This window comes from Bos taurus, chromosome 13 (genome assembly GCF_002263795.3).
Source record: "Bos taurus isolate L1 Dominette 01449 registration number 42190680 breed Hereford chromosome 13, ARS-UCD2.0, whole genome shotgun sequence".
NCBI classification, from domain to species: domain Eukaryota; kingdom Metazoa; phylum Chordata; class Mammalia; order Artiodactyla; family Bovidae; genus Bos; species Bos taurus.
In genome coordinates this window covers 11,350,515-11,364,646 of record NC_037340.1, presented here as the reverse complement: position 1 = coordinate 11,364,646, position 14,132 = coordinate 11,350,515, and the positions used below count along the sequence as shown (strand labels likewise).

Sequence of the window (14,132 nt, the reverse complement as noted above, 5' to 3'; positions counted from 1 at the left end):
GATATTAAAAATCTTGCATGTTTCAAAATCAGTGTAGTATTTATTGAAAATAACACTTCCAGCATTTAGGGGATGAACCCTATTAATCTGTTTTGTTTCAAAACTTAGTTTGGTTTGCGACATCATGCTAATGCTTCAGAGGATTTCTGTGAAACAACTGCCAAAAAATCAGCTATCTTAAAAAAAAAAAGTCAATGCCTTCCATATTCAAATTAGTCTACTTCAAATAATAAATACCAATACAACATATACCTCTGATGCCTGAGAGTTACTTAGAGGGGTGGGGTTTCCCCTAGTTCTAGCACCACCACCCTTCTCCCCCACCCCCAGTATTCTCTGGAGCAACAATGACTTTTTCTCTTTTCAGTGGAAATACACTGGAGCCATGTAGAAGGAATTCTCTTAAGTGTCCTCATCAACTCCAAACTCACCTCCCTAAGGACTTACTTTCCTCCCTTCCTCCTGTCACTAGAATCTCTCCTTTCCAAAGGGTAATCTCTGGATCTGCGGTCTGAATTCTTCCCCCTTTACATTCCTTCTATGGATCATCTCCACCACTTCTTTTTCCCTCTCTGCTTAGCAATGGTATCTTACACCTGTAATTGCTACTGCAACTCTTTGCTTCCCTCTGGCTATAAACACGCTCAGAAAGAAAAACAAAATAATGCTTTTTCTCGATCCTGTTCTGTCCTGCACTATCCGATGCTCCTCTTCCAGATTTCTCTAAAGGCAAGGCTACACCCTTGCTACTCAGAAAGCCTGTTAGAAACACAGAATCTCAGACCTCCTGCTCAGCAAGTACCCTTCCCACAAGGTCCCCAGGCAACTAATTCAAATGTGAGAAACTCTGGTCTACACTGAGTCTGCTTCTACATGACCTCAACTTAATTTATTCTTCTAAAATCTTAGCCTCAACTTACCCTCAGGAGAAGGCAATGGCAACCCACTCCAGTACTCTTGCCTGGGAAACCCCATGGATGGAGAAGCCTGGTGGGCTGCCGTTGATGGGGTCGCCCAGAGTCGGACATGACTGATGCGACTTAGCAGCAGCAGCAACATACCTTCACTCTACCCTCACTTTGGAGACACTTCCCTCCAAACTGAAACTGCATTAGAAGCTGGAAACTTCCAGTGGACACTGTAGCAGGCTGTCGGTTCCTTGATCTCCCCATCGTGGCCCCTGCTCTCTCCTTCCTTCCAGTTCTTTTGTTTTGGCCTAGCTGACACCATCCTATGAAGAGGCATCATCTCATATGACATCAATTTGCACACATTTACAGCTGAGCGCCTATGCCCATGTTCCTGCACAGAGGTTAACACACAGCTCTGCGTGCCCAGGGACCTCAATCCTGAATGCCTTCTCACAGCCAGAAAAACAATAAGACAAGGAAAACTCTGCTGTTCCTCTCGGACAAGCTCACTTCAAATTCATCGCCCATGTCAAATACTCTCCCTTTTTCTAAAGACCTAACATTTCTTGCCACCTTCCCCCATAGACCCTTGCTTTCTTTTCCTTCATTTCCTCCCTGAACCCTATGCCTCTCTCATCCTTCATTCCCTCTTTCCTCTTAGTTCTCAACCTTCCTGAGGTTGTAGAATATCTTGAAACACAACTAGTAATTTTTTTCTTTCGGCCATGGATCACACTGACCAGGGATCGAAACTGCACCCCCTGCATCAGAGTCTTAACTGCATGGTCTTAACCATTGGACCAGACCTCCAAGGAAGTCCAGGAACTCATAATTTAGCTCCTTAAATGGCATTCTCAATTTAATCTGTGGCTGACACCTGATAAGATACACTATATCCCTCCTCGACTTTTTCCTCACTACCCATCCGACAGGTGATTTGCTTTGGCTATTAGAATACGTCAGCAGTCCCATTTTAATTCAACGTTCTGTCAAATGACCTTTCTATCAAATCTAGTTCTTACCTTCTACTTGTCCATTTAATGTCTTCTTTTCCTCTTTGACCAGCAGCTCCAGATAAACGATCCACATACTTCTGTGGAAGGCTCTCAGAGATACTCTGTTAAAATGAACACTGAGTTGCATGAAGATTTCCTAAACCCTTTCTAAGAAAATATCCTACTTTTACAAACTGCCCACGTGTAATCCAGGTAAGACAGGTTTTGCCAAGATCCCACAGCTGCTAAGTGTCAGAACCAGGATGCTGACTTCAGGCACGGTGCTGGATCACCAGGCAGCAGCCGCCTGCAACGAAGACAGCAGGCCCTTCCTAGCTCCTTGCGTTGGTGCCACCTTCAAACAGGGCACCCTTACTTTCTGTTACTTCAAGTATGGCTGCCATAAAGGTACTCTGCACATCCAAAATGCTTTGTATTATTAGCATAAAAGTGAAAGTCGCTCAGTTGTCTCTGACTCTTTGCCACCCCATTCCCTATACAGTCCATGGAACTCTCCAGGCCAGAATACTGGAGTGGGTAGCCTTTCCCTTCTCCAGATCTTCCCGACCCAGGAATCGAACTGGGGTCTCCTGCACTGCAGGCGGATGCTTTACCAACTGAGCGATCAGGGAAGCCCTTGTTAAAACATCACTAAAGCAAACTGCTGTTGTCATAAGCCCACAGATTTATCACTATCCCCCATACTTTGGCGTCTCTTGAAATGTTCCTTGCAGATCACGTTGACAATTCAAACGCAGTAATACTTTCAAGTTTCAAGAACTCTCTTTTCAAGGCCAAAGTGGTAAAAACAAACAAACAAACAATTCAGCCTGTTGCTCTCTGACGCTCTCTAGCAGTTTTACACGTGCACATGTACCAAAGAAACACACGTTTGGTTGGGAGACTGGGACTGACACATACACACTACACACTATTGTGTAGGAAATACATAACTAATGAGGACCAACCGTATAGCACAGGGAACTCAACACTCTGTAAGAGCCCATACGGAAAAAATGCTTTTAAAAAGAGCTGATATATACACGTAACTGATTCACTCTGCTGCACACCTGACACTAACACAATATTGTAAATCAACTGTACTCCAATAAAAATCGAGGGGAGAACGGAAGGAAGAGACACAAACATTTGGCTATAGACTGACCTGGAATAATGCAGCAATTTTTAGATAAACGTCACTTCAAACCCAAAGTGTAGGGTAAAAAATCAGGATATTGTCATTATCCTCCAATTAAAAACAATTAGGAGCCCGGTGGCGGCCGGACACAGGCACTGGCCAAGCCCACTGCTGGTGCCTCACAGCTTTCTCCGGGCGCCTCGCCCGCCCCACGCGGAGGGGGCCCGGTTTCAACCGCCAGCAGCTCGGCCCTCAGGCCAGAGGGTGACTACCCGCCCTCCCGGGTCACAGGGCTCCGGGGCGCCGGTGCGCGTTTCCCACTGACAGGGCCCGGGCGCCGGCGCGCCTTTCCCACCAAGGCCCGGTTTCCGGCTCACACGCCCCCTGCGGTGCCGGCCGGGCTCCCCGCTCGTACGCTCTCGGTTCATGCTTCCCGCTCACACGGACCCCTCTCCCCGCTCCCCAATGGCCCCGCTCGCCTCTCGCGCGCTGCCCTCACCCCAGTGCGGCGTGCGGCGCTCCCGCTCTCACAACCCCCGACGCCGGCCTGCGCCCCCCCCCCCCCGGCCTCACGCCCCCCGCGCAGGCGCCCGCCCGGCTCGCCGCCCACACAACCCCGCCCCCAGGCACGGGCGTGGTGCTGGCTGCTCACACGCCCTCTGTGCGCCGCCAACCCTCGAAGAGGCCCGGCCTAAGCTCTCCGCCCGGCGCCCGCGCCGTGTTCTGCGAGAAGCCCGTGGAGCCGGCCCGGGAGCTGCCCCGCGCGGCCGAGGGAAGGCTACCTGAGGCGGGGCGCCGTGAGGGCGGGGGCGGGCGGGCGTCTCCCGGGGCCGCTGCTCTGGGGCTGCACAACCGCGTGCAAGATGGCGGGTGTGCCTGTGGTTCCACTCCGTGGCTGTGGGCAGGTCGGTTTCGGCGGCTTCCCGCGCGCCGGGGACGCCGCCACTTCCTCAGCGACCCCCGCCGCCCCGCGTCCTCGAAGCCTCTGTGTGCGCGGGCTGCGCGGTGGGCCTCTCGCCCCGGTGGCGCGCAGAGAGACCGGGAGACGGGCTGCTGGAGCTCAGGTGCGAGTTACACCAGGGAGGTGGGGACCGGGTAGCCCGGGCATTAGAGCCGCGCCCTGAGGGCTGCGGTGAGTGTAGCCCCACCGGGGAGCCGGCCATGCAAACACCCTCACCTCACCACCAGGGAAGGGCAGGCGGCAAGGGGGCTCTGGGGCGGGAGGTTCGCTCTTCACTCCCAAGGCATTTCAGAGGAGCCATGGGATTACTCTGTGTTTAGATAGCTGTTAGAGCATTTGGACACGGGGTAACTCCTCTGGTCGCCGCCCCTGACCTCGGACTCGGGGTAACTCCTCTCGTCGCCGCCCCTGACCTCGGACGCGGGGTAGCTTTTCTTGGCCGTTCCTGCGCCTTCGCAGTCTGATACTCTCGGCCACTGCCCCTGACCTCGGACGTGGGGTGGCTCCTCTAGGCCGCACTTTAGCGCGCCAGTCGCAGCCGCCTGCGCCTTAGCGATTGCACTATTCTCACAAGTTAGTAAAGTAATGCTCAAAATTCTCCAAGCCAGGCTTCAGCAATATGTGAACCATGAACTTCCTGATGTTCAAGCTGGTTTTAGAAAAGGCAGAGGAACCAGAGATCAAATTGCCAACATCCACTGGATGGCACCTCACTCCAGTACTCTTGCCTGGCAAATCCCATGGACAGAGGAGCCTGGTAGGCTGCAGTCCGTGGGGTCGCGAAGAGTCGGACACGACTTTCCCTTTCACTTTTCACTTTTATGCATTGGAGAAGGAAATGGCAACCCACTTAAGTGCTCTTGCCTGGAGAATCCCAAGGACGGGGATTCCGTCTATGGGGTCACACAGAGTTGGACACGACTGAAGTGACTTAGCAGCAGCAGCAGCAGCAGCTGGATCATGTAAAAAGCAAGAGAGTTCCAGAAAAGCATCTATTTCTGCTTTATTGACTATGCCAAACCCTTTGACTGCGTGGATCACAATAAACTGTGGAAAATTCTGTAAGAGATGGGAATAACAGACCACCTGATCTGCCTCTTGAGAAATCTATATGCAGGTCAGGAAGCAACAGTTAGAACTGGACATGGAACAACAGACTGGTTCCAAATAGGAAAAGGAGTTCGTCAAGGCTGTATATTGTCACCCTGTTTATGTAACTTATATGCAGAGTACATCATGAGAAACGCTGGACTGGAAGAAACACAAGCTGGAATCAAGAGAAATATCAATAACCTCAGATGTGCAGATGACACCACCCTTATGGCAGAAAGTGAAGACAAACTCAAAAGCCTCTTGATGAAAGTGAAAGAGGAGAGTGAAAAAGTTGGCTTAAAGCTCAACATTCAGAAAACGAAGATCATGGCATCCGGTCCCATCACTTCATGGGAAATAGATGGGGAAACAGTGGAAACAGTGTCAGACTTTATTTTTCTGGTCTCCAAAATCACTACAGATGGTGACTGCAGCCATGAAATTAAAAGACGCTTACTCCTTGGAAGGAAAGTTATGACCAACTTAGCATATTCAAAAGCAGAGAAATTACTTTGCCAACAAAGGTTCGTCTAGTCAAGGCTATGGTTTTTCCTGTGGTCATGTATAGATGTGAGAGTTGGACTGTGAAGAAGGCTGAGCACCGAAAAATGGTTGCTTTTGAATTGTGTTGGAGAAGACTCTTGAGAGTCCCTTGGACTGCAAGGAGATCCAACCAGTCCACTCTGAAGGAGATCTGCCCTGGGATTTCTTTGGAAGGAATAATGTTAAAGCTGAAACTCCAGTATTTTGGCCACCTCATGAGAAAAGGGATTTGATTTAGGTCATACCTGAATGGTCTAGAGGTTTTCCCTACTTTCTTCAATTTAAGTCTGAATTTGGTAATAAGAAGTTCATGATCTGAGCCACAGTCAGCTCCTGGTCTTGTTTTTGTTGACTATATGGAGCATCTCCATTTTTGGCTGCAAAGAAATAATCAATCTGATTTCGGTGTTGACCATCTGGTGATGTCCATGTGTAGAGTCTTCTCTTGTGTTGTTGGAAGAGGGTGTTTGCTATGACCAGTGCATTTTCTTGGCAAAATTCTATTAGTCTTTGCCCTGCTTCATTCCGTATTCCAAGGCCAAATTTGCCTGTTACTCCAGGTGTTTCTTGACTTCCTTCTTTTGCATTCCAGTCCCCTATAATGAAAAGGACATCTTTTTTGGGTGTTAGTTCTAAAAGGTCTTGTAGGTCTTCATAGAACTGTTCAGCTTCAGCTTCTTTAGCTTTACTGGTTGGGGCATAGACTTGGATTACTGTGATATTGAATGGTTTGCCTTGGAAATGAACAGAGATCATTCTGTCGTTTTGAGATTGCATCCAAGTACTGCATTACAGACTCTTTTGTTGACCATGATGGCTACTCCATTTCTTCTGAGGGATTCCTGTGCGCTGTAGTAGATAGAATGGTCATCTGAATTAAATTCACATATTCCAGTCCATTTTAGTTCACTGATTCCTAGAATGTAGACATTCACTCTTGCCATCTCTTGTTTAACCACTCCCAATTTGCCTTGATTCATGGACCTGACATTCCAGGTTCCTATGCAATATTGCTCTTTGTAGCATTGGACCTTGCTTCTATCACCAGTCACATCCACAGCTGGATATTGTTTTTGCTTTGGCTCCATCCCTTCATTCTTTCTGGAGTTATTTCTCCACCGATCTCCAGTAGCATATTGGGCACCTACTGACCTGGGGAGTTCCTCTTTCAGTATCGTATCATTTTGACTTTTCAAACTGTTCATGGAGTTCTCAAGGCAAGAATACTGAAGTGGTTTGCCATTCCCTTCTCCAGTGGACCACATTCTGTCAGATCTCTCCACCATGACCCGCCCATCTTGGGTTGCCCCATGGGCATGGCTTAGTTTCATTGAATTAGACAAGGCTGTGGTCCTAGTGTGATTAGATTGACTACTTTCCTGTGAGTATGGTTTCAGTGTGTCTGCCCTCTGATGCCCTCTTGCAACACCTACCGTCTTACTTGGGTTTCTCTTACCTTGGGCATGGGGTATCTCTTCACAGCTGTTCCAGCAAAGTGCAGCCGCTGCTCCTTAACTTGGAGAGGGGTATCTCCTCACTGCTGCCCTTCCTGACCTTCAACGTGGGATAGCTCCTCTAGGCCCTCCTGCACGTGCAGCCACCACTCCTTGGACGTGGGGTTGGTCCTCCTGGCTGCCACCCCTGGCCTCGGGCATGGGGTTGCTCCTCCTGGCAGCAGCCCCTGGCCTCAGGTGTGGGATAGCTCCTCCTGGCTGCCACCTCTGGCCTCGGGTGTGGGGGTGTAGGGTAGTTCCTCTCGGCTGCCGCCCCTGACTCGGGCGTGGGGGCGTGGGGTAGCTCCTCTCGGCCGCCGCTCCTGACCTCGGACGCAGGGTAGCTCCTCTTGGCTGCTGCCCCTGACCTCGGATTTGGGTAGCTCTTCTCGGGCGTTCCTGCACCATCAGAGCCTGGCACTCTCGGCCGCTGCCCCTGACCTCAGATGTGGGGTAACTCCTCTTGGCTGCCGCCCTTTGGGCATGGGGTCCTCCCGGCTTCTTCCCCTGACCTCGGACGTGGGGTAGCTCCTCTCGGCCGTGCTTAAGTGCGCCAGTCGCAGCCGCCCGCGCTTAAGTGCGCCAGTCGCAGCTGCCCACGACCCAGATAATCACGATGATGTGATCACTGACCTAGAGTCAGACATCCTGGAATATGAACTCAAGTGGGCCTTAGAAAGCATCACTACGAACAAAGCTAGTGGAGGTGATAGAATTCCAGTTGAGCTCTTTCAGATCCTGAAACATGATGCTGTGAAAGTGCTGCACTCAATATGCCAGCAAATTTGGAGAACTCAGCAGTGGCCACAGGACTGGAAAAGGTCCGTTTTCATTCCAATCCCAAAGAAAGGCAATGTCAAAAAATGCTCAAACTACCACACAATTGCACTCATCTCACACGCTAATAAAGTAATGCTCAAAATTCTCCAAGCCAGGCTTCAGCAATATGTGAACCATGAACTTCCAGATGTTCAAGCTGGTTTTAGAAAAGGCAGAGGAACCAGAGATCAAGTTGCCAACATCTGCTGGATCATGGAAAAAGCAAGAGAGTTCCAGAAAAGCATCTATTTCTGCTTTATTGACTATGCCAAAGCCTTTGACTGTGTGGATCACAATAAACTGTGGAAAATTCTGAAAGAGATGGGAATACCAGACCACCTGACCTGCCTCTTGAGAAATCTATATGAAAGTCAGGAAGCAACAGTTAGAACTGGACTTGGAACAACAGACTGGTTCCAAATAGGAAAAGGAGTACATCAAGGCTGTATATTGTCACCCTGCTTATTTACCTCATATGCAGAGTACATCATGAGAAACGCTGGGCTGGAAGAAGCACAAGCTAGAATCAACATTGCCAGGAGAAATATCAATAACCTCAGATATGCAGATGATACCACCCTTATGGCAGAAAGTGAAGAGGAACTAAAAAGCATCTTGATGAAAGAGAAAGAGGAGAGTGAAAAAGTTGGCTTAAAGCTCAACATTCAGAAAACGAAGATCATGGCATCTGGTCCCCACTTCATGGGAAATAGATGCAGAAACAGTGGAAACAGTGTCAGACTTTATTTTGGGGGACTCCAAACACTGCAGATGGTGACTAAACCCATGAAATTAAAAGACACTTACTCCTTGGAAGGAAAGTTATGACCAAGCTAGATAGCATATTCAAAAGCAGAGACATTACTTTGCCAACAAAGGTCCATATAGTCAAGGCTATGGTTTTCCCAGTGGTCATGTATGGATGTGAGAGTTGGACTGTGAAGAAAGCTGAGTGCTGAAGAATTGATGCTTTTGAACTGTGGTGTTAGAGAAGAGTCTTGAGAGTCCCTTGGAGTGCAAGGAGATCCAACCAGTCCATTATGAAGCAGATCAGCCCTGGGATTTCTTTGGAAGGAATGATGCTAAAGCTGAAACCCCAGTACTTTGGCCAGCTCATGCGCAGAGTTGACTCATTGGAAAAGACTCTGATGCTGGGAGGGATTGGGGGCAGAAGGAGAAGGGGACTACAGGATGAGATGGCTGGATGGCATCACTGACTCTATGGACGTGAGTCTGAGTGAACTTCGGGAGTTGGTGATGGGCAGGGAGGCCTGGCGTGCTATGATTCATGGGGTCGCAAAGAGTCAGACACTACTGAGTGACTGAACTGAACTGAAAGCATTAGACTTGCGGAATACAACTCTCTTTATTAATCTAACTTTTAATTAGACTAATCTTCCTCCTTTGGTTTCAAATTGACCTGATCCTCTTCTGAAGATAACTCTCTACGCCCTTCATGTGTAGACAATTTTAACTTTTAAAAGCAGCTGGACGAAATAAATATGGATCTGTGGAGAACAGGTTATATACATAATAAATATGTCATGTCAAGCTTTCCTACCAATTACCAACTTGTTAATTTTCTTTTTAAAAAATGGCACAATTGGCATCAGAACACTGAAAAAACAAGATGACATTGCTGAGTCTGGAACTTCAGGCTTCTCATCCTTTATAACTCCTCTGAAGGTTATCAACAAGATTATTCTTTTAATTGCCGGCCATGCTTTGCCACTCTGCATCTTTACTGTAGGTTTATGGATGTTCATAATTTCCTTGCTTAACAACTATCATAGGAAGCAAATTCTGTTCACCTCAAATATCCTGTTCACTCCCCATCAGTCAGGGCCCAGGCCATGTCCCAGCCCCTCCCAGAGCTGTCCTTCTCTCCCAACCACACTAGCTCACATTTATGCAACTTCTCCTAAATTCCTGCAACTCTCTCTTTGGTATCACTGAAAATTCAAAACTTAGCACTTGACATTGTCATTTATATATACATATTAAAAATAAACATATATAAAATATGGTAGGTAAGTGATATGTAAAATATATATAACGTAAATAGAGTCCCATGCAATAAAGAATTCCATTGAATTGATTCCAGATGACTTGGTGTATTTTTTCTTGTCCTCTACTTGTATGATATTCATCTGAAATTCAATTAGTATTATTAGAACTACAAGAAATAGACGAATAGGATCTTATCTCCTGGAGTTCCCTGTCAGTACTTTAATCCATGTTCCCTGGTCTCTTGCTCCCTTGAGCTCTCCTTTCTCTTTTGTCTCCAAATTTTTATTCTTTTATAGGTTTGTCTACAATATTTTCACTTTAAATTTTTTTCTGAACTATGTTTCATTACTTCCATTCCTTACTTGTATAATGTTTCTCAGAAGCACAAGTACACACCCACAAGTGCCCACATCAGCTCTGTGTTTAGGTGCTGTTTGACTGGGCTGTCTCTGTGTTTGACTCACATTTTCATATTCCACAATGTTACCACATGCCAGGAGAGGCAACTATTTTCCTGTCTGCTTCTCATGTTGACCCACATCACACAAAAATGTAGCAAAAGGAAGGGTCGCAGGCAGACCATCTGAATGCTTTAAGATGCTGGCCTTTCCTAGAACCACCTTGAACAAATTTGCTGTCAAAATAACTATACTACCCAAAGCAATCTGCAGATTGAATGCCTCACCTTTCCAATGGTGTTTTTCACAGAACTAGAACAAAAAATTTTACAGTGTGAATGGGGAAAAAAAGACCCCAAATAGCCAAGCAATCTTGAGAAAGAAAAGCAAGAGCTGACAGAATCAGGTTCCCTGACTTCAGACTACCAGTCAATTCAGTTCAGTCACTCAGTCGTGTCCAACTCTTTGCGATCCCATGAGTCACAGCACGCCAGGCCTCCCTGGCCATCACCAACTTCTGGAGTTTACCCAAACTCGTGTCCGTCGAGTCGGTAATGCCATCCAGCCATCTCATCCTCTGTCGACCCCACATGGCATGGCTTAGTTTCATTGAGTTAGACAAGGCTGTGTTAGTTACAAGCTAAAGTAATCAAGACACTGGTTCTGGCACAGAAACAGAGATATATTGAATAGAGCAATGGAACAAAATACAAAGTCCAGAGAGAAACCAATGCACCTACGGTCAAGTGATCTACGACAAAGGAGGCAAGACTATACAATGGAGAAAAGACAGCCTCTTGAATAAGTAGTGCTGATAAAAATGAACAGCTACAAGCATAAGAATGAAATTACCATACTCCCTAACATACACAAAAATAATCTCAAAAGAAATTAAAGACCTTAGAAAAGGCGGAGGAACCAGAGATCAAATTGCCAACATCCAGTGGATCATCGAAAAAGCAAGAGAGTTCCAGAAAAACATCTATTTCTGCTTTATTGACTATGCCAAAGCCTTTGACTGTGTGGATCACAATAAACTGTGGAAAATTCTGAAAGAGATGGGAATACCAGACCACCTGACCTGCCTCTTGAGAAAAACCTATATGCAGGTCAGGAAACAACAGTTAGAACTGGACATGGAACAACAGACTGGTTCCAAATAGGAAATGGAGTACGTCAAGGCTGTATATTGTCACCCTGCTTATTTGCCTTATATGCAGAGTACATCATGAGAAACGCTGGACTGGAAGAAACACAAGCTGGAATCAAGATTGCCAAGAGAAATATCAATAACTTCAGATATGCAGATGACACCACCCTTATGGCAGAAAGTGAAGAAGAACTAAAAAGCCTCTTGATGAAAGTGAAAGAGGAGAGTGAAAAAGTTGGCTTAAAGCTCAACATTCAGAAAATGAAGATCATGGCATCTGGTCCCATCACTTCATGGCAAATAGATGGGGAAACAGTGGAAACAGTGCCAGACTTTATTTTTTTGGGCTCCAAAATCACTGCAGATGGTGACTGCAGCCATGAAATTAAAAGATGCTTACTTCTTGGAAGAAAAGTTATGACCAACCTAGATAGCATATTCAAAAGCAGAGACACTACTTTGCCAACAAAGGTCCATATAGTCAAGGCTATGGTTTTCCCAGTGGTCATGTATGGATGTGAGAGTTGGACTGTGAAGAAAGCTGAGTGCTGAAGAATTGATGCTTTTGAACTGTGGTGTTAGAGAAGACTCTTGAGAGTCCCTTGGACTGCAAGGAGATTCAACCAGTCCATTCTAAAGGAGATCAGCCCTGGGATTTCTTTGGAAGGAATGATGCTGAAGCTGAAACTCCAGTACTTTGGCCACCTCATGCGAAGTGTTGACTCATTGGATAAGACTCTGATGCTGAGACAGATTGGGGGCAGGAGGAGAAGGGGACGACAGAGGATGAGATGGCTGGATGGCATCATGGACTCGATGGACATGAGTTTGAGTGAACTCCGGGAGTTGGGGATGGACAGGGAGGCCTGGCGTGCTGGGATTCATCGGGTCGCAAAGAGTCAGACACGACTGAGTGACTGAACAGAACTGAACTGAACTGAAATATAAGAACAGACCCCACAAAACTCTTAGAGGAGAACATAGGCAGAGTACTCTCTGACATAAATCACAGCAGTATGTTTTTTCACCCACCTCTTACAATAATGAAAATAAAAACAAAAATAAACCAATGGGATCTAATTAAACTTTGCTTCTGCACAGTACAGGTAATCATAAACAAGACAGAAGAAAACCCACAGAAGGGGGGACAATACTCTGAAATGATGCAAATGACAAAGGATTAATCTCCAAAATATTCAAACAGCTCAAGGAGCTAAATATCAAAATACAAACAACCCAATCAATAAATGAATGTAAGATCTAGGTAGACTTTTCTCTATAGAATACTGACAGATGATCAAAAAGCACATGAAAGGATGCTCATAAAGGATGCTCCACATCACTAATAATTAGAGAAATGCAGAAATACTACAATGAGGTATCATTTCACACCAATCAGAATAGCCACCATCAAAAAACCTACAAATAATAAATGCTGGAGAGAGTGTGGAGAAAAGGGAACCCTCCTACACAGCTTATGGAATGTAACTAGGGTACACCCACTGTGGAGAACTCTATGGAAATTTCTTTAAAAACTAAATATAGACTTGCCATATGATTCAGCAATCCCATTCCTAGGCATATATCCAGAGAAAACCAGACTTGAAAAAGATGCAAGCACCTCAATGTTCCAAATTGGGAAAGGAGTCCATCAAGGCTGTATATTGTCACCCTACTTATTGAACTTATATGCAGAGTACGTCATGCAAAATGCCAGACTGGAGGAAGCACACGTTGGAATCCGGATTGCAGTGAGAAATATCAGTAACCTCAGATACGCAGATGACAGCACCCTTATGGCAGAAAGTGAAGAACTAACGAGCCTCTTGATGAAAGAGGAGAGTGAAAAAGTTGACTTAAAGTTTCAACATTCAAAAACTAAGATCATGGCCCAGTGACAAGCAGTAACAACCAACAAGAAAGGAGAAGCCACATTTTGTTTGTTTTTGCATCTCTAACATCCAGCACAGAGACTAGACTCTGAAATTGGTTGGTTTTGGTTGTGCGACTTTTGAAGGACATGATACGCATTGAACATCTGAGATGGGGGAATATGACACACAGATTATTTCAAGAAAGACATTTTTTTCAATATGTAAATTATGTTTTTCTTAAGTTTTAAAATTGAACTATAGTTGGTTTAAAATATTGTGTTAGTGTCAGTTCTCCAGCATAGTGATTCAGTATTTTTGCAGATTTTACTCCAATACAGTTTATTACAAGATATGGCTATAACTCCCTGTACTATACAGTATAGCCTCATTGCTTATCATTTTATACCTAGTAGTTTGAATCTGTTAATGCCATACTCCTAATTTGTCCCTCCCCCTTTAGAAGAGAGATTTTTGTAGACTTCTCAGCCTAGGCGAGTTACAAAAGAAAAGCTCCTAACTAGGAATCTTCCCTCCGCCTCTTGAATCTATTAAAAATAAAGGGGGACACACTAAAAAGAAGAACTAATGAGAATGGAGTTGGACCCTGTGGGGACCTCCCCATATACCCTCCCACTAGTTTGTAGAAAAGCTTTAGCCTCCAAGGCTTTGCCAGAGTCCCAAAGAGCAAACGTAATTAGAGAAGTGAGAAGATGCTGAGACAAATGAAACAGTTGAGCAAGACAAATAA

General features: G+C 46.0%; 1 protein-coding gene across 3 annotated transcripts in view; it reads right to left on the bottom strand.

The window, feature by feature from the left end:
- LOC100337293 (ankyrin repeat domain-containing protein 26) overlaps window positions 1-3,491 on the bottom strand; it is an 82,130-nt gene extending 78,639 nt beyond the window's left edge. For 2 of the 3 annotated variants that reach the window (XR_009496798.1, XM_059892801.1), the window contains exons 1-2: window positions 3,072-3,491; window positions 1,934-2,028 (exon numbers count right to left, since the gene is read on the bottom strand). The gene's annotated coding sequence lies outside the window, so the exon portion shown is untranslated. The remainder of the gene's footprint in view (window positions 1-1,933; window positions 2,029-3,071) is intronic. The other variant, XM_059892800.1, reaches the window with a different exon arrangement.
- Window positions 3,492-14,132: the final 10,641 nt, after the last annotated feature.